This window comes from Thalia democratica, unplaced genomic scaffold (genome assembly GCF_965202585.1).
Source record: "Thalia democratica unplaced genomic scaffold, ktThaDemo2.hap1.1 HAP1_SCAFFOLD_508, whole genome shotgun sequence".
NCBI lineage: Eukaryota > Metazoa > Chordata > Thaliacea > Salpida > Salpidae > Thalia > Thalia democratica.
The window spans coordinates 36,063-45,585 of NW_028139549.1; the positions used below are offsets into that span (position 1 = coordinate 36,063).

Genomic DNA, 9,523 nt, shown 5'->3' on the forward strand with positions numbered 1-9,523 from the left:
TATTGTTCAACTTAAATAAGTTACTTAGTATTCACTTCTAAATGTCCGAAATTAGTTATATAAAAGATTAGATGAGATTTCAGATGAGTAACGTACGGTCCAGGTCCAGTAAAATTTCGGCCCGCTAAGTACCTTGAAAACTACTTATGCAAAATAAATAAAATTTATTTTTATGATACTCAATATTTTGAAATATACTTTCAACATTGTTTTTCAGTTCACAATAGTGTTTACTAGATCACAATAATACTAAATCATTTTACTACAATTTTGCTACTGTTTTTTAACTTTCATATTTTTATCTTTTAAAATATGCAGCCTGCAATTACATTTTTTACGAGTTGAAACTATAAACGATTTTTTAGTAAATATGAATTGCTGACTACAAAAGTTGTCCACCACTAATTTAAAAGTTTTATTAATTTCAAAACAATTCATATCTAAACAGGATTTATTACAGATTACAAAAGGCTTTATAATAATTAAGTATTTAAATACACTTTACGGGGCTTATAAAAAAACAAATGTAACTTACTTTCTCAAACCCAGTAAACTACTTTGGACACAGCCCAAAAGTGAGTGCATAAGAAGTACTAAATTAAATTTTGAACACAACTTTTTCGGCTCAAAAATTCATACTCAAGAGAAAAACTACTTTGTAAAATCGTGGGGGAGGGGGGGGCGATTATTTTTTTAATTTCTGGAAAAGGGGCGATTTGAAAAATGAGTTTGGGAAACCCTGGTCTATGCGATAAAGCAAGAAACATGTATTAACCACTGAGAATAACTTAACGAAAAAATGTCCTTCGAGACGGAGTCGAACCAGCGACCTATGGATTTCTAACTTTCAGCTACAGTCCACCGCTCTACTAACTGAGCTATCGAAGGCGCTGATAGTTAATACTTTATTGCGTTTATATTTTTAAGCATTGTAATTCAGCATAACATTTGTGAAACCTGTTTCTTCTTAGTAATTTCAAGTTACAGTATTAAAATTAACAAAATATATTTCAGTTTCAAATTAGCTAAATTTTTGATTATAAGAAATATTGGGGTTTTGAAAATTTATTATAAGTTTTTATTTACTGGATTTATAAATTTGTTATTGATAAACTTAATACCACAAGAGTTCATACATTGAAATTCAAAATGTTTATAGCTTTTGTTAGACTTACTTTAAAATTTTGTTGCTTACTTTTTATTTTATTTTAAATTTATTTTCTAAAGTAATTTAATTTAAAACAAATATTAACCTAGGTTACAATTATAAAATAATATTAATTTAAAGTGGATAAATTGTTCAATGGTTGTGTTTCAACTAGTATCAGAGATTAAAACCTCATAACTTAAATTTTTGTTAACTAAACAAGCTTATCAAAAAAAAAAGTATCAAACTTAGATAACTTATAAAAAGTCTTTTTTTTTATTAAGGCATTAAATTTGTTTATGTTAATCTTTTACTAATAAAGTAAAAAGGTTAAAAACTTTTAAATTTACTTAAACATATTTATAAATAGTATATAGTCTTTAAACAACTTAAAGCTTCAATAACTCGAATATATCTTCATGCTCCTCATATATGCTACATTATTTATTTAGTTTTAAACTAAAGTGTAATTTAATTTTTAATTCGGTCTATAGATAAAATTAAAATGCTTAAGTGTATTCTAAAAAAGTACTATTTATAACTTAGACTTAGTTGTTTAAATAATTTAGTTAAACTTTCTCAAACTATCTTTTAGTTTAGTAGTTTAAGATTGAAAACAGAAAGTAGTTAATATTGTAAATAGACACTTAAATAGAATAAAATCCGAAAAGTTTTATGAAATAAAAGTATATTTATATAAGTTATAACAAACTTATATACAGTAGTTCTCTTTGTATCTATATGAAGTATGAAATACTTCCTTCGTCAGTGATACTCAAATAAATTAAAAACTATTATATTTTGCTCATAAATTGTGTTCAACTGTTTTAAACTATAGTCTCTACAAAAGACAACATGAAACTTTAAGTATCAGTGGTTAAACAAAAACCATAATTTCTTTGAATTTTGATTGACATTTGAATGTACCTTGAACTCCTTTTAATCTTAAACTAGTTATATAATTTTATATTAAAAAAAGTACACTTATGTTTTAAGCATAACTTTAAACTGTTCAAATTTAGGGAGTCAATTTTTTTTTTAATAAATAAAATAAATTAAACTGTTATTTTAAATAAAAATGTTAAAAAAACCATCAACTGAAAACCAAACTTATCAAGTACTAAAACAAACATTCTACTAAGACACAGTTAGTTGAGGCTGTTTTATTTTAACACGCAGTTTAATTTTATTTTTATCTATAATAAATAATAGGCTGTGAAGAGAAAAAATTAAATGTAATTCATATCTAAAAGTTAACAGTGACTTATAATATTAAAACTATTCATAACTCTTACTATAACAGTTTGTAAAACTATAAAGTATAGTAACAAGTATAAGTTACAGGCGCCTGCCAAAGCGCCCAGCTGATAGAACGCGATAATATGAGTACTCAAAATATTTAAAATAGTTAAATTTTAATTTTAATTCGAAATAAATTGAGTAATGTAAATAAATGTAACAGCAGTCTAAAACTTGAAAATGAATAAAAGCAAAAGTTGTTATAAAAAACGACCACAAAAACTATTTCGAAGTGTCTGTAACTTACAATAACTTAACAGTTATTATAGGCTGTTGCCCTCTGTAAAAGTAAAATACAAAAAAGACAGTTTTTAATTTAAATTTTATAATAAATTTTACATACAAATCAAAATTTGTTTTTTCCACTATATTTTTCTAAACGGATTTTAGGCAGCAAATTTAGTTTTAAGCATTATTTTAAAGAGCAAAAATCAAGTATTTTGAAGTACAGGACAATTACTATTAAAAAATAACTAAAAAAGTATTTATAGAAAACAAAACATTTAAACTTTGTAGTAATTTACTACTCATCAATTAAAGTTAAAAACTTATTAGTAACTTTTCAATAGCCACCTTATAATGACGACAAATATCAATACATACAAGATGTATAATTTAAAATTAGGTGTGAATTAAATAAAAGTTTTTATTGATAATGTAATTTTAAGTTTATTAGATTAATTTTTACTAGAAAAAATTAAAGTTTTGTCTTAAATTCTTTTTAATCAAATGCTAAATTCACTCATAACTTATACATTATTTTTTTTAAAATTTAATTAATAAAAAAAAAGTTTTATATAAATGCTAGTATACATGTTAAAACTAAATGTTATTATTCAACTCAAATAAGTTTTAGAGATAAATTTAACAGCAATTAAACCTTAAGTAAACACTAGTTGGATTATGTATTTAATTTTATGTACGTTTAAAAAAAATGTAATCGAAAATACCGAAAACTAATGTTCAAAAGACATTATAAAATTTTAAAATGGTTCTTTTGATTGCTGTTATCAGTAATCAATGTTTTCTAGTATGTATATGTATTTGACATTTAAAATTTTTTTTTATCGATTTTTGTAGTAAATAAAGTTTTAAGTTTTAAATTATTAGCAAAACAAAATTTGTTTATTTACTCGAATTAAACAACAAAATACTTTACTAAACAAATAATAAGAAATTTCTATTAAATCTATAAAGTATTTATTTAAAATTATCAATTTTAAAATTTTATAAATGCGTTTGTAAACAATTAGTATTTATAAAATTTATATAGTGCTAGTTTAAGATAAGTTTCTAATGTTTATATAATGATTTCTAACAAATAAAATATTGACTTCTAATTTGATATTAAACATTTGGATATAATTTTACAACAGCTACAACAGGTGACTTTACAATATATTATTGTAAATAAAACCTTTGTTTTAAATTTATAAGCAAGCTTTTACTTTTTTTGTTGTAATAGATTAGTTAGTTTGAAAAAATAAAATTTAATTAATGATTTAGACGTAATATAAATATTGCTATTTAATTGCTAGCAAAATTAAAAATTTATATTATTATTAAAATATAAATATGCGAGCATTATTAAATCGGTCTTGCTAAACTTTTTAGTTTAGTTTTTTTTAAGTTTTAACTTTAAGAAATTGAGAAATTTGATATCTACAAGTCAACACAGAAGTTTAACATTAAATGCTCTCATAAGCTAATTAAAAAAAACATGCATGTGCTTGCAAACAGCAAAGATGTTTCAAAATGTGTTGAAATTATTAACAATTAAAAAAATATTTTTATAATAATTTATAAACAAAAACTTTAAAATATTCTCATTAACAGTTTAATATAATAAAAAAACAATGGTATATTTCTAATATTTGTTTACTTTAGACAAGTAGCTACTAATAACTAGTAGATCAAATATTTACTCTATGTCACTATAAAAGCATTATTTTTATTTAAAACAAAAAACTTCTAAAACTCTCAAAAATATTCTATAGACTTAAACTATTTCAAGTCTAATAGTAGAGTCAGATTTAAATTTTTGCTAGGTTAAACACTACACACTACACATTATTTTCTAAAAGCTTATTAAATAGATTTAAAAATTTAAGTGTTTGTTTGTTTTAAAACAAAATAATACGTATTTGATAAAAATTAATACTTATGTGCAAATAAGTAAAATTGTTGTTTACTCTTTATAGTTACTTGTTAAAATTGAATGAAAACTAACTAAATAAACATGCTACTATTTATCTTATAGACATAATACTTATTTTTATATTTTACTTTTGCTTGAAAAGGTCGCAATCTCTTGCCACCGAAACCGGTCGCGAATAAAATATACAATTTGCATAAATCTATTTAAATAAGCTCTTTACATCACAGGAAATTGAGCATTCTTTTTTAGTTAAGGCAAATAACTATAGACATAATACTGAGAAATAAAATTAATTTAAATCAGTTTAGAGCCAGATTTTCAAACTCATTCTTATAAAACCACTTTCAATTAAATTTGAAAATTCAACCCCATAAGATTGCTCAAAAATATTCTCCCAACTTTAGGTTAAACTTCTTATTTTTTTATATAATTTTATAGACTTCTATTTAAAATAAATGCACATTTTTTAAGTTTATAAAGAAGTTGGTACAACACTTAACTTATTACTAACATATTTTATTTATTCATATGGTGATTAATAAAATGAACACTGTGATATTTATCAGCGTTTTAGTTTAGTAAAGTCGTCACCATTCAATGCTTCTTATGAAAGTAATTATCTTTATTATTATGATTTCTTACAGCTTAAATGACAAACTTTAAATTATTGTACCTTAACAAGCATACATATTTTCAAAAAGTAATTTTTAACTATTAAATTTATAGTTATGATGTGAAGCGTCGTTTGTGTATTAATAATTGTTTTTCGTTGCCATTGAAGAAAATTTTATTTTATTTAAGTATCATAATTTTAAGTTTGATCGATTAGTCAAAATAACTCATAAAATGAAACTGGTCCAGCATTACTAATTTCAACAATGTCGTTTTCATCAATATTTTGATTATTATGCCAGTGATCATTTTTCTCTGTTTGATTTAGTAATACTGTTCACAATTTCAGGCTTTCTAGTGGCTAGATTACAGGCGCCTGCCAAAGCGCCCAGCTGAGGACAAATAAAAGTATACGTAGTTAATGATTATGAAAAATAAAAATTAAATTTAAGAGGTATTATTAGTGACTTTTTAATTAATAAGTAACCAGTAATACGTAATTATGCTTCAGATAGAAGATTAACATAAGTTGTATAAAAAAAAATAATGCTACTTAACTAAAGTAACTCTATAGCAGGGGTCGGCAGGCAGTTGGTGCTCGCAGCCAAAATTTCAAGTTTTCAAAATCTTCGCAGGCCACACGGTTTTAGTTTTAGTGATATTTGAGTAATTTTTTTGCTTTAGTTTTGGTTAAACCAGAGATAGTTTTACTTTTATTAACTTTATCACTTTAAATGTCCTTTATCTACACATAAAATGCCTATTTAATATTTAAATATCTATTGGAATAGAACTTATATTGTTAAATATACTTAAGTCTTAATAAAATGTGTATTTTCTTAAACACTTAGTAAGTTAAACTTAATAAAATGTTTTATTCAAAGTTTTTGAAATAAAATTTTCAGATACACCTGAGTTTTATAAAAAGTTTTTAAACGGCTTTAACTTAGTCTGAATTAAAAAAAAAATAAACTGGCCTTTTTGTTTGGTAACCCTGTTTAAAACAAAGTTTATACCAAAGTTTATAAACAATAAATTAATTATATAACTAAAAAAATTACTGTAATTCAGCTTGAATGGACAATTAAGTTTATATACATTTTTAACAAATGTATAGAAATTTTTTTAACTATTAATGAATATAAGAATGTTGCATTTAAAAAGAGCAAATGTGAATTATAACAGGATCTATAAGAAATATAATACGTTAGTTTGGAGTTATTGAGAGAAAGAAAAAAAAAGTCGCTTAAGTCAGTTTCAACAACGCACATGAATATTTTCAGTAACTACAGAGTGATCAGAAAAAACTGTTAAGGCAGGTTATAAAGTAGCAAAAGTACTTACTAAAAAAAGATACGGTTTAAAGTTAAAAATCTATTTAAATAAATTGTTTTTGGGTTAACAAAAATCTTTGTTTGTTTCTTCAATATCAACAAGAAGTCGTGTTCAAGAAATGTGTTAAGATTATAAAGCCGACTAAACAAAATTGGGTTACTAAGTATAGAATTTCAAACATTATATGCTTTTAAGTAGATACAAAAAAAGTATATAGCACTCTCTAAATTTCATTTTGAAAGTTATTTTTATGTTTAAACTTTTATCTAGAAACTCACTCACATCCAATACACATGTTAAAACTAACCGCTATTGTTCAACAAAAAATAGTTTTAAAGATAAATTTACCAATAATTATATTATCTTAGGGAAACATTTTTTAGTTTGTTTATTTAAATATTCTCTTTTAGAGTGTTCTAAGTATAAACTTGTTGGTTAACAACAAGTATTACTAATCTAAAGTAATCTAACAAGGAAAACTTTATACATTTAAAACTAACTATAAACCATATATAGGATCAACCAAAAGAAAATTTAAAGCGAGATACTATCAGCCCAAAGCTTTGCCTAGAGCTGGTTAAATAAAAATTGGACAAATTTGATAAGCAGCTTATGAAGTCTAAATAGAAGTAATGTTTAATTTCTGATTGAACGGAGTAAAATTAATTATGTGAAAAATAATGCCAACCATATTCGTATGTTTATCATATGAAACACACTGGATTTATACCGCATTAGCAAGCTAAAAAAAGTCCAAAAACAAACCAAATTAACTAATTATGTATTTCCCACGTTAATTTTTTTAGAAGGTTTTTTTTAGAATATAATTTTACTATTATGTTTACTTTTTAAGTATATATTTTATTTGATGTATTAAAATGTTTTATAACTCTACAATTTTTTTGTTAAATCTTGTTGGGAATCTTTCTCCAACTTTTGAATTTTATTAGTGAAAGTTTTTACTGCAATTTATAGCTTTTAAAATCTTTTTACATTAATATTAGTTTTAACCGAAGTTTTTTTATAAAGATAAACAAACCCCTTCAGTTTTTTAAATGAGCCTTTTTCAATTAAAACAATGCTGACTATTGATGAAAACTGCTTCATTCACTGAGTAAGAAGGTTGTTTAAATCACGATATAACTGCAACTTAACTATGCTACTTATTACCAGGTTAGTAGAAAGAAAAATACTTTTCAAACAACAACGAAAATTAAACAATTTAATTAGAACAAAAGAAAAGTTAATTCGCTTTTGTATTATTATTCTAAAAATTATATTTCTTATAATCGTTAAATGCGCTTGCTTTAATTCTTACCCAGCTGGGCGTTTTGGCAGGCGCCTGTAATCTAGCTACCAAGAAGCTTGAAACTGAGAACAGTATTACTAAATTAAACAGCAAACAAAATTCACTGTCATAATGGTCGAATGAAAGATCAGAATAAGATTTGATTTTGTTGGTAATGCTTGACCTGTTTTGTTTGTTAAGTTATTATGCTTTATAGTTGAGATTAAAGATTATGCGCAGAATAAAGTAAACAAACTAAAAGTTTTTTTTGAATTAAAGCAAAAAAAATACTAAGTAAACGACGCATCACATAAAAACCAATAAACATAATAAATAAAAAATAACTTTTTACCAAAATATACCAAAATCTATTAACGAGCAATCTTAAGCTTAGATTATCATATATGCTCTTATAGATTAGTAAAGTACAAAACAAATCCACTTTAACAAAAATTTTTAAATAAAATTAAAGTATTAAATTAAAAAATCTTGCCTAAACGTTTGCTAGGTTATAATGTTATGTAAATATGTTTTAATTTTGCTGTTTCTCGGCTTTAATTATACAAACCTATGTATACGGAAAAAAGAAACTTTATTATTCGTTTTCAACTGAAAATCTTATCTAAAAGTATTATGAATTAATTTATTTAAACAAACATTTTGAAGAACTTTTTAATGTAGTTGTTAATTTTTCAATATTATAACAAAGTAGTATAGTCTAAAAAATCATAATTCTACTTAGATTAAGTCAATGGAAAGTATGTAAATAAGAAAAAATGTTATAGTAAGCAGGTTTTTATTTCTAATAAATTGAGGTCAACTTAACTATTATGTTAAAAAATGTGAAAAATATAAATAAAAAATATGACACGTTTTGATAACTCTCTGATCTTAGCAATTAATAAATTTGATTTGTCATCTGAAAGCTTCTTTATCTCAAATTACTTTCTGATATCTAAAGAAAATTTTAGGTAACTCACATTTATTAAAGCATTTAAAAAAAAGCTCACGAATGAGAATAAAAATGAAGTAAGAAGAGCGCATTTCTCTTCACTCTTATAATGACATTATACGTTGAATCGCGTGATTTACTAAGGTAACAATGCATATGTATTGCAAAGTTAGACTTAAACCTTTCTATTTCAATAATTACATAACAATAGAAGTAAATATATACTGACCAGCTATCTCTTAACTGTTAACTGTTAACATGGAGATTAAAAAGTATATATTTGTATTTTTTCAATGATATATGTTTAGTCTATCTTTTAAAATTTTTATTTCTGAAATAAGTGATTTATTTCATATAGTTAACTCTCAACTTACTTTTACAGTTCATAGTATACTTCTTTAAGTTTTAATTATTGTTTAACTTCTTTTACTTAATTTGAGAAACATTCTATTGTAAAGTTGATTATGTTTGTTTTTGCATGGTACTTTATATTGTTAAATTTGCATCGTTTTATATTCTTTAACAACAACTAACCCACTCAATCTTTTATCCAGTTTGTTTTAGAAGTTTACAAAGAAGCTTGACTATCACTTGTATATGATTATCAATTTAGAACTCATGTATAATGTAACCATACAATTCTTTAAGTTAAACAACCAATATTTTATGTTGGTAAAAATTTAAATATTTGTAAAAAATACATTGGCTGTTGGAGATAAGAATTGACACTTT

At 23.7% G+C, this 9,523-nt stretch overlaps 1 non-coding gene across 1 annotated transcript; it reads right to left on the bottom strand.

The window, feature by feature from the left end:
* Nucleotides 1–802: 802 nt before the first annotated feature.
* Trnay-gua (transfer RNA tyrosine (anticodon GUA)) lies at nt 803–888 on the bottom strand. The gene is given in 2 exon segments: nt 803–838; nt 852–888. It is a non-coding gene; the product is annotated as a tRNA-Tyr (tRNA).
* Between the last annotated feature and the right edge of the window lie 8,635 nt (nt 889–9,523).